This window comes from Podarcis vaucheri (assembly GCF_965113315.1).
Source record: "Podarcis vaucheri genome assembly, chromosome: 10".
Classification (NCBI taxonomy): Eukaryota; Metazoa; Chordata; class Lepidosauria; order Squamata; family Lacertidae; genus Podarcis; species Podarcis vaucheri.
The window spans coordinates 59,434,352-59,446,984 of NC_138748.1; the positions used below are offsets into that span (position 1 = coordinate 59,434,352).

Below are 12,633 nucleotides of genomic sequence, written 5' to 3' on the forward strand. Positions count from 1 at the left end.
GACCAGTAGTCAGGGATGATGGGAACTGTAGTCTCAAAACATCTGGAGGGCCAAGGTTGAGGAAGCCTGGGTCAGAACATGCAAACTTTTGAGGCCCTTCATACTTCCTTTCAGCCCACAGGGGATAATCTGAATCTCCCTAAAACTGTAGTTTCTCCTCTATCTCCTATTTGTGCTCTGAACAGCCTAATACAGGTGTGACGTGTGGTTGATCTCTGATAAAGACTACTCAGCAACAACAAATTCTTCCTTAATATCTTCCCCACCCTATGAGAATTTTTGCCCATCTTCTCAAAACTATTTTGAATTCTGGTAAAAACTGTTGAAGGATACCTTGAACTTAGCTGTGACATTTTGCTTCATTACAAAATATCGCTTGAAGTTCATCAGGTGAAGTTCATACAAGGATGGAGCCCCCAAATCAAATCAGGTCTAAATTTCACTTTAGGCAACATTTTGGTGGGAACCGACAGCAAACCAAAGAACTTCCTGTTAGTTCCGAGGTAATTTGTGGGGTTTTATTACCTGCATTGTTCCTCTTAGGGTTGAGTGAATGACTTGGGCTGTTGTGTCTCCTCCAACTTTGCTTAGGGAAAGGCTCTGTTTACAGTGAGATCATTTTGTGTGGACTTCCGGAGAGAAGCGGGTCGAGTCAAAGGTGGCTCGAAGGTCAGATATAAAGGTAATATTTGCCAAACTGAGTAGTGAGCATTACAGAGAGAAATGTCAGGAAAACTCACCAGGAATCTTCAGGCTGTAATATCCTAAACTTCAAATAACTCTGTGTGTGCATTCGGACAGCTGTGTTGCCCTGTATATGCTTCACCCGTGACATTAATGAGATAGTCCTTTCCTTTACAGGTTTGTCTGCATTTGAGGCCATCAGAGATCTTAAAAGTAATCCCATTGGAATGAAGGACATCTATTAGAAAGCTGCTTTGGGGCTGTCAAGAGACACTTGGGCTGAAATCTGATATGGCTGTAAGTCTAATCTGCATGCCATAATAGTTGTCCATAAAGGTTAAGCTGCATATGGTTTCTCAGTGTAACGTTCCTAAGTTGCATGTCCATAGTCTATTTTGTTTCCCCCCTATAATCATTATTTTCATATACTTTTCCTTGTTTCCCCCTTCCCCAAGGCTTATTCGTGAATAATGTGCTGTTGATTTTGCTTTTATATCATTACATTCATATATTTCATAGGCTGCAGTGTATTCAATGATCTCCTGCCGATGCCTTTAAAATAAATCCTTTCTAACGTATTTATATTAATGTATTTATTTTATTTTTTATTATTAACTTTGTATACTGCCTTTTATCTGGACATCTCAGGGTGCTTCAACAGCATAAAAATAGAAGATAAAAACATAGAATACATAATAAGAACAATAACAATAACAAAACAATAACCCCTCCCCCACCCCCTTCCACAAACACATTTAAAAGGGTATAGGATGTTAATCAGTCCGAAGCCTGGTTGAAGAGGAATGTTTTCTCATTTTTCCAGTTATCCACATTTCCACATCAGTTTGAGATTTGTTTTTTAAAGTGCTCAAGAAAGATGATTTTAGGGTGTTTTCCATAATATAATGCATATCTGTATGCTACTTCCACCGACTCCTGCCAACCTAACAGTTCGAAAGCACATCAAGAGAGCAAGTAGATAAATAGGTACCGCTCCGGCGGGAAGGTAAATGGTGTTTCCGTGCGCTGCTCTGGTTCGCCAGAAGCGGCTTAGTCATGCTGGCCACATGACCTGGAAGCTGTACGCCGGCTCCCTCGGCCAATAAAGCAAGATGAGCGCCACAACCCCAGAGTCGTCTGCGACTGGGCCTAACGGTCAGGGGACCCTTTACCTTTACCTTTACTTCCACCGATGTATGCATTTCTGCGCACACTTCACCCTAGTGCTGTATTCTACATCCCTGTGCATATTACTTGGCTGAAGAACTGGATTGCAAAATTCAAGGAATTCCGAAATTTTGTAGGATGGCTGTGCTGCGCTTCATTTAATGTATTGTTTTAGAAAGTGTCATTTAGGTAACTGTGCCTTTAAGTGTGAATTGAATGGAAGTTCTCTCCCATGGCATTCACTTAAGGTGAGGTGTGGGGCCCATTGGCAAAGCAACCACCACTTCCACTGCTATGATGTTTCACGGCGGGCTCTTCCTTAATTCCTTCCATTGTAGGCAACACCTGCTGCAGAGATAACATATAGTCACACCAGTTCCTGAGCCATGTTGAGGAAGCAAAGGATGTAATGGCTCTGCTCCTGCTCCCCGCATGCCCCTGACATGCACTGGTTTACTCATTCTGCCAGTGGAACACAACTGGAAGAACACATAAGAACTTAGGAAGAACTCTGAAGGTTCAGGCCAATGGACCGTCTACTCCAGCATCCTTTTCTCAGATGCCCACACCTACCTACATCTACTACCTATGCTTAAACCTAAACCACCAAAGCTTTCCGTGGAAAGGCCAGGGGGGGCAGTGACAGTGTGTCATCTCACTGGCTGCAAATTACAGATGTCACAAAACTGGCACTGGCACTCAATGGATTGAGTGTAGCAGGGATGGAGAGCCTATGGCCTTCCCCAGGTGTTGTTGGACTTCAGGTCTCAGCTGCCCAGAAAAAAACATGGCCAATGTTCAAGGAGTTGTAGGACCAAAGGTTCCCTTCCCTGACCTATGGTCTGCTTAATGAATCAATGAAATGGAAATAAAATTGGATTATTGACCAAGCCTGAATAGAGGTCCCATTTGAATATATTATTTATTAAATTTATATACTGCCCTTCATCAAAAGATGTTCACAGGATAACATACAAGTTTACACAGGTAAATAATTAAACCATAAACAACAAAACAATAACATCCACTTCCCAACATTTATCCAATAAAAATAGGGATGTCCCATTCCGTTAAAAATTAAAAAAAGAACACTTCCCTATACAGGATTGGAAAATATAGACACTTGGAGGATCTCCAAACACATTTAAAAGGCTGTAGAGTATTAACCAGCCAAAGGCATGATTGAAGAGGAATATTTTTTCCGGGCACCTAAAGATATGTAATGAAGGTGCCAGGTGAACTTCCTTGGGGAGAGTGTTCCATAAATGGGGAGCCACTACAGAGAAGGTCCGTTCTCATGTTGCCACCCTCTGAACCTCACGTGGAGGAGGCACATGAAGAAGGGCCACAGATGAAGATTGTAGAGTCCAGGATGGTTTACATGGGGAGAGGCAGTCCTTGAGATGCTGAAGGATATGTGAGATTGAAAAATCTGAGCTCCAACTCACTGTTAGAAGCAAAGGCTACCGTTGAGATTTTCTTGTTTGTTACAGCGACACAACAACAGTTGGACTGGCTTTTAAAATATATATACCTTTCAGTCTCCGTCCTCCCTATTAAGCCATGGAAGCTCTACTTGAATATTCTCCCAATTAAAGATGTGCTCTACTTAGAAATGTTGATGGCTCCAGTCCCTTTTTTGAACGAACAATGCTTCAGTCATATCTAGGCATGCAGAAACACAAGCAAACGAAATAGATAAAAGCAGATAAAAGATGTTATTGGATTATTTCATCCCCCTAGAACAGAACTTGTTTGGGCAATCAAGGGCTGTGCTTTAAAAAGTCTTTAAAGAAAGTCAGATTTTCTTTAAAATAGGGACAAAAGGGGGCTTGATTAACTAGACTGACAAGCTCCAAAGATCTCTTGAGTGTTTAAATTAAGGATTGCATGTTCTTGAAACTTGACAAGGAAGGCAAGATTGTCACTGCTTGCTGCCTCGCACACAGAGGTAATGGCACATTAAGCCCTTCTGATCTTTATTATAGGCACATTGCATCCATTTTTAAATTTCTTTTCTTTTTTTGTTTTGTTACCTATTGACCATTTTAATGAAAGTTTTGAACATACATACATTTTGATTACTTGGCAGGCTCTGAGTATTTCTCTGTTGGCAATAGAATTGGACAACTAGGGACGGAGGAGAAATCCAGTTCACATTTAAAGGTGAACTTAGCTAATTCACACTTTCTCAAACAATATGCAAACGCAAAGAATCCATCAAAATCCACATTTTGCAATGAAGGTCCCCAGCCAACTATATGTGCACAATGTGCACAACTGTGTGTGTGTGTGTGTGTGTGTGTGTGTGTGTGTGTGTAAAATGTGCATATAAATGCATGTATTAGGTGAAATAACATACAAAAATGAATTCTATTAAGGAATATTACGGAATTGTATATTGGTCAATGCTCCATTGAAAAATGTGTATATCAGGAAAAATTACACCAAAATGTTGAACTCTGGGTTGGTTTTGCTGTTGTTAAAATAGGGCAATGTAGTTTTTTAAAAAAATCTTAAATGAAGCTTAAATAAAAAAAAATCATTCACTGCTGTGCTTTAACAACAAAAAGAGCAACAAACCAGAGCTACTCAACAGGCAACATTTTAGACAGCTTCACTTCTTGCAAAGACTGTGGACCTAGAAATACATGAAATACGTAGGGAAACATAGAGCTATAAAGTTATAGAAGTATGTAAACAGTATGTAAAAGTATGTTGTCAGGGGTTCAGGAGCAGAGACGCAGAGAAGGGAGGAAGCAGAGAGCGAGGGGGAGGAATCCGAAGGGAAAATGAGTGATGATGACGACCCGAGATCTCCAAGCCTAAGCAGTGAGTCAGAGGACTCCCAAAAGGGAGCCCCAGTGAGCAGAGCAAGGGGGGGATCCGGGGGGACACCCCAGGAGGAAGGGAACAGAGGAGATTCAGAGAGTAGCAGCTGGAAGTCGGGACCCACGCTCATAACTGAGGGCGGCAGCAGCTGGAAGTCGGGACCCACGCTCAAGACTGAGAGCAGCAGGGAGGAAGGTAGCCAGGCATCGGGTTCCGGAGGCTGTCAGCAGGAGGGAGGGCACGAGTCAGGGGTGGTCACACCCTCCTCAGAGAGCGAGGCAACGGTTAAGAGGAAAGTAGAGAGTTGGGCGCGCGCGCCAAGTTCAAATGCAGCGGAAGCTGGAGCAGTAAGCAGCCCGGAGAGTGAGCCAGGTCCTAAAGCCCGCCGCAAGGAGGCAGAAGGATCAGGGGGGTCAGCGTCAGAGGAGAGTAGAAGGGAGGAGGCCCAGGGGGGCAGAAGGACCCAGAGACGTAGGGAGAGGCGAAGGAGGTGGAGCAAGGCTAGGGTATTAAGCTGGTGTGCAAGAGGCGGGGACTCAGACGGGTCTTCGCCAACCTAGGGCAGAAGGTGTAGAGCTGCACGCTGCAGTTCGGAAATGAAACCTGTAACTTAATAAAGACTCTTATAAAGTGAACGCTGGCGGACTTGGTCCTATGTGAGCTGGGACTGGGTGGCAGCTCTGACAGTAAGACCCGTCTCACAAAAGCTTCGGACACCTGATATCTCGCAGCGGAGAGAGAGGCAGCTGGAGGAGGGGATCGGTGTTTGGGAGCAAGCTCACGACGGTTAGCAGAGATGACGGAAGCAGAGACAGTTGCAGCGCTGCAACAGGCAGTTACCCAATTGAACGCGGAGGTACTGGCATCCAAGAAGAGGGAGGAGGATGCGGCAGCCGCCTACAGAGATCTCCACGCCAGGTTTGAAGCATGGGTTAAACACGGGCAGCCAGGACCCAGACCGGAGGGGGTTGGGTTGGCACGGAGAGCAGGAGGGCTTGTGGCTCACTTCGATGGGAATTTACAACAGTACCCCAATTTTCGAGCAGACGTAATGTGCGCACTGCAACTGCTGGCAAAAGACTTTAGAGATGAGGAAGAGAAAGTGGGGTTCATACTATCCCATTTGCATGGGGATGCTAAAGCGTGGCTACGCAATTTGTGGAGGGATAAAGATCCGGCGCTTCAGAATGCAGATGCCTTTATCAAAGCGATGGATGCGTGTTTTTTGTCTACTATTGATGTGGATCTTGCCCGACGGGAGATTCATGGACTAAAACAAGGGAGGGCAAGCGTCCGGCAGTACCACGCCCGCTTTTTTGCGCTGGTCAGTGCCTTAGAGTGGGACCGGGATTCGCCCCCTGTCAGAGACCTGTTCTGGGAGGGTCTAAGCTCTGCGGTCAAGGATGAAATTGCAAGGGGGGAGAGGCCCCGAAGCACGCAGGAGGTGGTCCAAAGGGCGCTGACTGTGGGGGTGAGGCTGGAAGAACGTCCATGGTGCAGAGATGAAGGACGTGGAGGGCGCGAAGCAGCGAGAAGTTTCTCTTTCGTTCCAAGAGAAGCAGCGCGTGCGCAATCCACACCTCCGCCTGGAGGGGGAGGGGAACCGATGGAGGTTGGAGGTGCAAGGGCTCAGTCAGCAGCCAGAGCCCAAGCACCGACAGCAGTGAAAGCGAAGCCTCCTAGAGGGAACAGGAAGTGTTACATCTGCGAGGATCCAGGCCATTTGGCGAAAGAGTGTCCCCGGAGGCTCCACAAGCACACTGCAGCCTCAGCAATGGTGACTGCAGCAACGCAGCAAGGAGAACCACAGCAGGGAAACGACGATGTCTGGCTGGAGGCAGAGGCACTGGGGCCCAGCCAGACGCATCAGTGAAGCAGTCCCCAGCGATCTTGCAACCCACGGACCCCCTCCCACCCAAACCAGTAGTGCAGCTCACAGCATCTCTCCAGCTACCCGATGGCGTCACTATCGAAGTGCCGCTTTCTGTGGATTCTGGAAGCAACGCAGACTTTATAGCGCAGGATTTTGTGGAGCAGCACGCTATACAGCTACTGCCTGCCACTCTGCCCCTGCAAGTCGTCACAGTGGATGGCAGAGAGTTGCTAGGGGGGCAGGTGGTGAAGCAAACGCCACCGATGGTGATGCGCCTTGGCGACCACAGGGAAGTCATCAGTTTTAATGTCACCCAACTGTCGGACACGCCCATTGTGTTGGGCATGAGTTGGCTGGACAGGCACAGTCCGACACTGGCTTGGTACCAGAGACAGCTGATCTTCGGCTCCTCTTATTGCGCAGAACACTGCATCCTGCCCAGACAGGAGGGAGAGGAGGAGGAATCACAACTGCAGTTGGGAACGTTGCAAGCAGTCCCCCACAAATACGCAGACTTTCTGGAGGTCTTCTGCGAGAAAGAGGCTGACAAGCTACCACCGCACAGGCAATATGACTGCAAGATTGACCTCCTACCAGGGGCGACGCTGCCGAAAGGGAAGCTGTATTCCATGTCTGAGGACGAATTACAGGAACTCAAACAGTTCATAGATCACAATTTGCAGCGCGGTTTCATCCGGGAGTCCAGGGCAGTAGGGGGCAGTCCTGTTTTCTTCGTGAAGAAGAAAGACACGCCCCAAAAAAGACTGGTGGTGGATTTTCGCCTCTTAAACAAGATGACCAAGCCTTCTGATTTCCCCATGCCCAGGATTGACGACCTACTAGCGACGGTGCGCAAGGGACGCGTGTTCACCAAGTTGGACCTGCGAGGTGCGTACAATCTCATCCGCATGAGGGAGGGCGATGAGTGGAAGACAGCCATGTTCACGCCTCTGGGCACCTACGAATACAGAGTGATGCCGTTTGGATTGCAAAACGGTTCTCACTGTTTCCAAGCTTTCATGCATCATGTGTTGGCGGGACTCCTTTACAAGAAGTGCGTCTGCTTTCTGGATGACATCCTGATATTCTCCGAATCGCAGCAAGCCCATGACCAAGATGTTCGGGAGGTGCTGAAGAGGCTGCAGCAGCATAGACTGTACGCCAAACTGGAGAAGTGCCAGTTCGACACGACGGAGGTGGATTTCTTGGGTTACAAGTTGTCGGACAAGGGGCTAGCCATGGACAGCGCCAAGGTTCGTGCGGTGTTGGATTGGAAGAGCCCGCGCAACCGGAAGGAGGTCCAGCGGTTTGTCGGCTTCGCCAACTTCTATCGCAAGTTTATCAAGGGGTTCGCGATGCAGACGGCGGCCATCACGGACACGCTAAGCTCCAAGAAAAAGAAATTCATCTGGACGGAGCAGGCGGAGCAGTCCTTTCAGGCACTCAAGCGTCTCTTCGCGTCGGAAGAGCAACTGCTGCATATCGACCCCAGCAGACCGATGCGGGTAGAGACAGACGCGTCCGATAGAGCAGTGGGAGCTGTCCTGCTGCAAAGGGACCCACAGGGGGTCTGGAGGCCGGGAGCGTTCTACTCCAGAAAGCTCAGCAAGTCGGAGCAGAACTACACCATCTGGGACAGGGAGTTGCTGGCCATTCATGCAGCTTTCAAGGCGTGGAGGCACTTCCTGATCGGCGCCAAGCACACGGTGCAGGTCTGCACGGATCACAAGAATCTGGAGCACTGGCGCACGGCTCAGTTCCTGAACCAGAGGCAGATACGTTGGGCGGAGTTCTTTGCTGACTTCAATTTCCGAATAGAGTACGTCCCAGGCGACACCAACGTCATGGCGGATGCACTGTCCCGCAAACCGCAATACCTCGAAGAGGCGACGCCAGCAGCAGCCATGCACATCTTCGCGCCAACAGCGTGGGCGTGCGCTTCAGCCACAGTAGACCTGGATACGGTGCGGCGGGCGTTGCAGGACGACTCCTTCGCGCAGGCGAAGATGGCAGAGGTGCACAAGGGCACGGCGAAGGGCGACGAGTTCCAGATACGAGACGGCTTGCTCTTACGTAAAGGGGCCATCTACGTGCCGGGAGACGAACTTCGCGCCAGGGTACTGCAGCAGCTGCACGACGCACCCACGGCCGGGCACTTTGGCACGGAAAAAACGGTGGAATTAGTCGCAAGGGACTTTTGGTGGCCCAGACTGAGAGGGGAAGTCGCGGACTACGTTGCGAGGTGCGACACCTGCCAGAGGGCCAAACCGGTGCACAAACCACCAGCGGGACTGCTGGAACCGCTGCAAACGCCGTTTGAACCGTGGGAGAGAGTGGCCCTGGACTTTGTTACGGATCTACCCAGCTCGAGAGGCAAGACAGCTGTACTAGTGGTGGTGGACTTGTTCACCAAGATGGCACATTTCATTCCGTGTGCGAAGGTGGCCACGGCGGAACAAACCGCCAAACTGTTCATAGATCACGTGTTCAAAGTGCATGGTCTGCCGCGGTCTATCCTGTCCGACCGCGGGCGCCAGTTCGTCTCGAATTTCTGGCAGAAGCTGATGAGTTTTCTAAATGTCAAGGTCGATCTGGCATCAGCAAGACACCCGCAGACCAACGGGCAAGCAGAGAGGGTCAATGCCATCATGCAGCAGTACCTGAGATGCTATGCCAATCAACAACCTGCGACCTGGGTGGATTACCTGCCGCTCGCCGAGTTCGCTTACAACAACACGAAGCACGTGTCCACAGGGGTGACGCCGTTCTTCGCCAACAATGGGAGGAATCCCAGAACCTTCCCGGGACGGGAGAGAGTGGGGGACGGAGGACCACAGACGGCGGACGCGTTCGCGTCAGAGTTGCAGGCGGTACACGATCAACTCAGACGGCAGCTGGAGCTAGCTAAGCACGCCTACAAGGTGCAAGCTGACAAGCACAGGCGGGTTGGCGAAGAGATCCAAGTGGGAGACTGGGTCTGGTTGGCAGCCCACGCAGTGCCGACCAGGTCACTAGCCAAGAAGAAGTTGGGGCACAAGCAAATTGGTCCGTACCAAGTCGAAGCACAGATCAACCCGGTAGCCTTCCGACTGGCGCTGCCGGAGGGTTCCAGAATGCATCCGGTGTTCCACAGGTCGGTGCTCACTCCCTACAAGGCACCTCACAGATTCCAGGAGCCAGGGACGGCACCGAGTCCGTTCCGGGAGCGGACGGAGACGCGAGGGGTGACGCAGCAAGACCCCATCAACGAGGTCACGGAGATTTTGGACTCCAGATGGGGGGAAGAGGGAGTCGAATACCTCCTAGCCAGAGAGGGCACCCGGGCCAGCGCCAATAGCTGGGTGCCAGACTACGCTTTGGAGGAACCCCTGCTCAAGGACGAGTTTCATGCCCTTTTCCCACACAGACCCATGCCAGCGAGCTTCTTCGACGACTGGCTGTTCACGCCCACACTTTCTTCCAGCACGTTCCATGGATTCGACTCGGACGGGGAACCCGCACTGAGCACCCGTTCCCCAGAAGGATCGCCGGCGGGTTCGGCGTCAGACACCTCGTATTGGTGGGACGATCGACCGGAGGAGCAATGGCGCCGGAAGTGGCTGGAGATGCCAGGTCGAGCGACCGACGCAGAGACTGACATGGACGTGTTCGGGGAGGACCTTGGGTTCGAGCACGGCGGTACAGAGATGGAAGCGGAACAGGTCAACGTCGGCGACCGCGAGGAGGAAGACTCGGAGGTCTTCAGTTGGCGGCCAACCACGGGGAGCGAACTGTATCCGGCATTCCCTCCCGTGATGATGGAGCACCCAGCACCCACACCTGAAAGCGGGGAGGGGGGAAGGGGGGGCTTCGAGGGGGGGATGGATGTCAGGGGTTCAGGAGCAGAGACGCAGAGAAGGGAGGAAGCAGAGAGCGAGGGGGAGGAATCCGAAGGGAAAATGAGTGATGATGACGACCCGAGATCTCCAAGCCTAAGCAGTGAGTCAGAGGACTCCCAAAAGGGAGCCCCAGTGAGCAGAGCAAGGGGGGGATCCGGGGGGACACCCCAGGAGGAAGGGAACAGAGGAGATTCAGAGAGTAGCAGCTGGAAGTCGGGACCCACGCTCATAACTGAGGGCGGCAGCAGCTGGAAGTCGGGACCCACGCTCAAGACTGAGAGCAGCAGGGAGGAAGGTAGCCAGGCATCGGGTTCCGGAGGCTGTCAGCAGGAGGGAGGGCACGAGTCAGGGGTGGTCACACCCTCCTCAGAGAGCGAGGCAACGGTTAAGAGGAAAGTAGAGAGTTGGGCGCGCGCGCCAAGTTCAAATGCAGCGGAAGCTGGAGCAGTAAGCAGCCCGGAGAGTGAGCCAGGTCCTAAAGCCCGCCGCAAGGAGGCAGAAGGATCAGGGGGGTCAGCGTCAGAGGAGAGTAGAAGGGAGGAGGCCCAGGGGGGCAGAAGGACCCAGAGACGTAGGGAGAGGCGAAGGAGGTGGAGCAAGGCTAGGGTATTAAGCTGGTGTGCAAGAGGCGGGGACTCAGACGGGTCTTCGCCGACCTAGGGCAGAAGGTGTAGAGCTGCACGCTGCAGTTCGGAAATGAAACCTGTAACTTAATAAAGACTCTTATAAAGTGAACGCTGGCGGACTTGGTCCTATGTGAGCTGGGACTGGGTGGCAGCTCTGACATATGTATACAGAGTGACAGAATAACATGAAGGTTCATTGGGGGGCCTAAGGCAGGTTGTGGATGGTGGCTACTGACACCAAATCATCCTGATTTGTCTCATTAGCTGGCCCACACACAGAGGTGATGCATTTATGAAAACTGGAGTACTGCAACATGTAGAGAGGCTACAGGTTCCCAATCCCTCACATTACATATGGTCCCGTTTGTGCAATCTCTCCATCTTTCAAGGTGAAAAACCATGTTACCATATATACAAAATACCACTCATCATGCATCATGTAACATATGTCAGGAGAATTGTGTGTGTGTGTGCATGCACACACCAAGTCCACAACCATGGGAAGATAATTGTCAGGTTGGTTAAGCAAGGGCATTGTGAGTTAGCCCACAAGTTCAACCTGTGGCTCAATCACACACACACGCGCGCGCGCGCGCACACACACACACACACACAGACCACAAGTTCCCAGAAGATGCACTTGTATAGGTGAAATAGACCTATGTGTCAGCAAAAGAAACCTAATAGATTGCTAGACAATGTAACTGAGACAACCTCTGGTCATTGAAAACATCACAACCAAAATTAATTGTGATGTAGGAAGCTTTGCTCAAGGGAAATATGAAACACTGCTTAAGGATCTCTACTTTGTGGGTTTTTTTAAGATCCGTCCCCCAAGAAAACACATCCCTATTCGCCATAAAGAGCAGAATAAGAGATCAAAGAGTATTATTTGCTGTTACAAAAAACAACAACAACCCACAAGCCTAGGTGTGCAGTTTTTCCTGTCTTTCTACAGTGAATGTCTTGCCCATGCCTTCATTAAATAATACTCCAAAATAAAATATATTTGAAGACGTTCACCCGGAATGGGCATGGATAATTTAATCTTTGAATTAACCCATCTCCTATCCCCCTTTATTTTATTTTCTGAATAGAAAGGGAGGGGAGGGAAGATTATATTTTGGCTGCTTCTGTCACCTGGCAAAGGAAGAGGGAAGGGTGGGGGGGGGAGTTAGTGGTGGAAGTGCTAAGAAGAAGAAGGGAAAAAAAGTTACTGTGTGCAGTTAATATCGAACAGCAGCCATCTCCAGATGATCCCTGCTGCATCCAATTTCTGCCAAAATGCTTTCTGTTAAACCTCCATCAAACAGACACACGGCGTACAAAAGAAAACCTCATCACCAAGGGAAACTAATCCACCGGTGCGCAATGTAAGCCTGTCAACTTTTTATTATAAGAAGTCATCACTCATTTCAGCGAAGATTAAAAGTATGACTAAATTGAGAAAATCCTCTTAGCCATTCGGAATTTTAATAGAGGAGAAAAGGGGGTGAGTAAAAAATTTAAACTGCGAGTGTGCATCCGTGCTGGATGCCCATATATCTTTATATAGGGATCTCTCTCCCTCTCC

At 49.9% G+C, this 12,633-nt stretch overlaps 1 long non-coding RNA gene across 7 annotated transcripts in view; it reads left to right on the forward strand.

Moving 5' to 3' along the window:
* LOC309541472 overlaps positions 1–12,119 on the forward strand; it is a 101,848-nt gene extending 89,729 nt beyond the window's left edge. For 2 of the 7 annotated variants that reach the window (XR_014223712.1, XR_014223713.1), the window contains 2 exons: positions 862–981; positions 11,885–12,119. This is a non-coding gene — a long non-coding RNA (uncharacterized lncRNA). The remainder of the gene's footprint in view (positions 1–861; positions 982–11,884) is intronic. The other 5 variants (XR_014223720.1, XR_014223721.1, XR_014223719.1 and 2 more) reach the window with 4 other exon arrangements.
* The last annotated feature ends 514 nt before the right edge of the window (positions 12,120–12,633 follow it).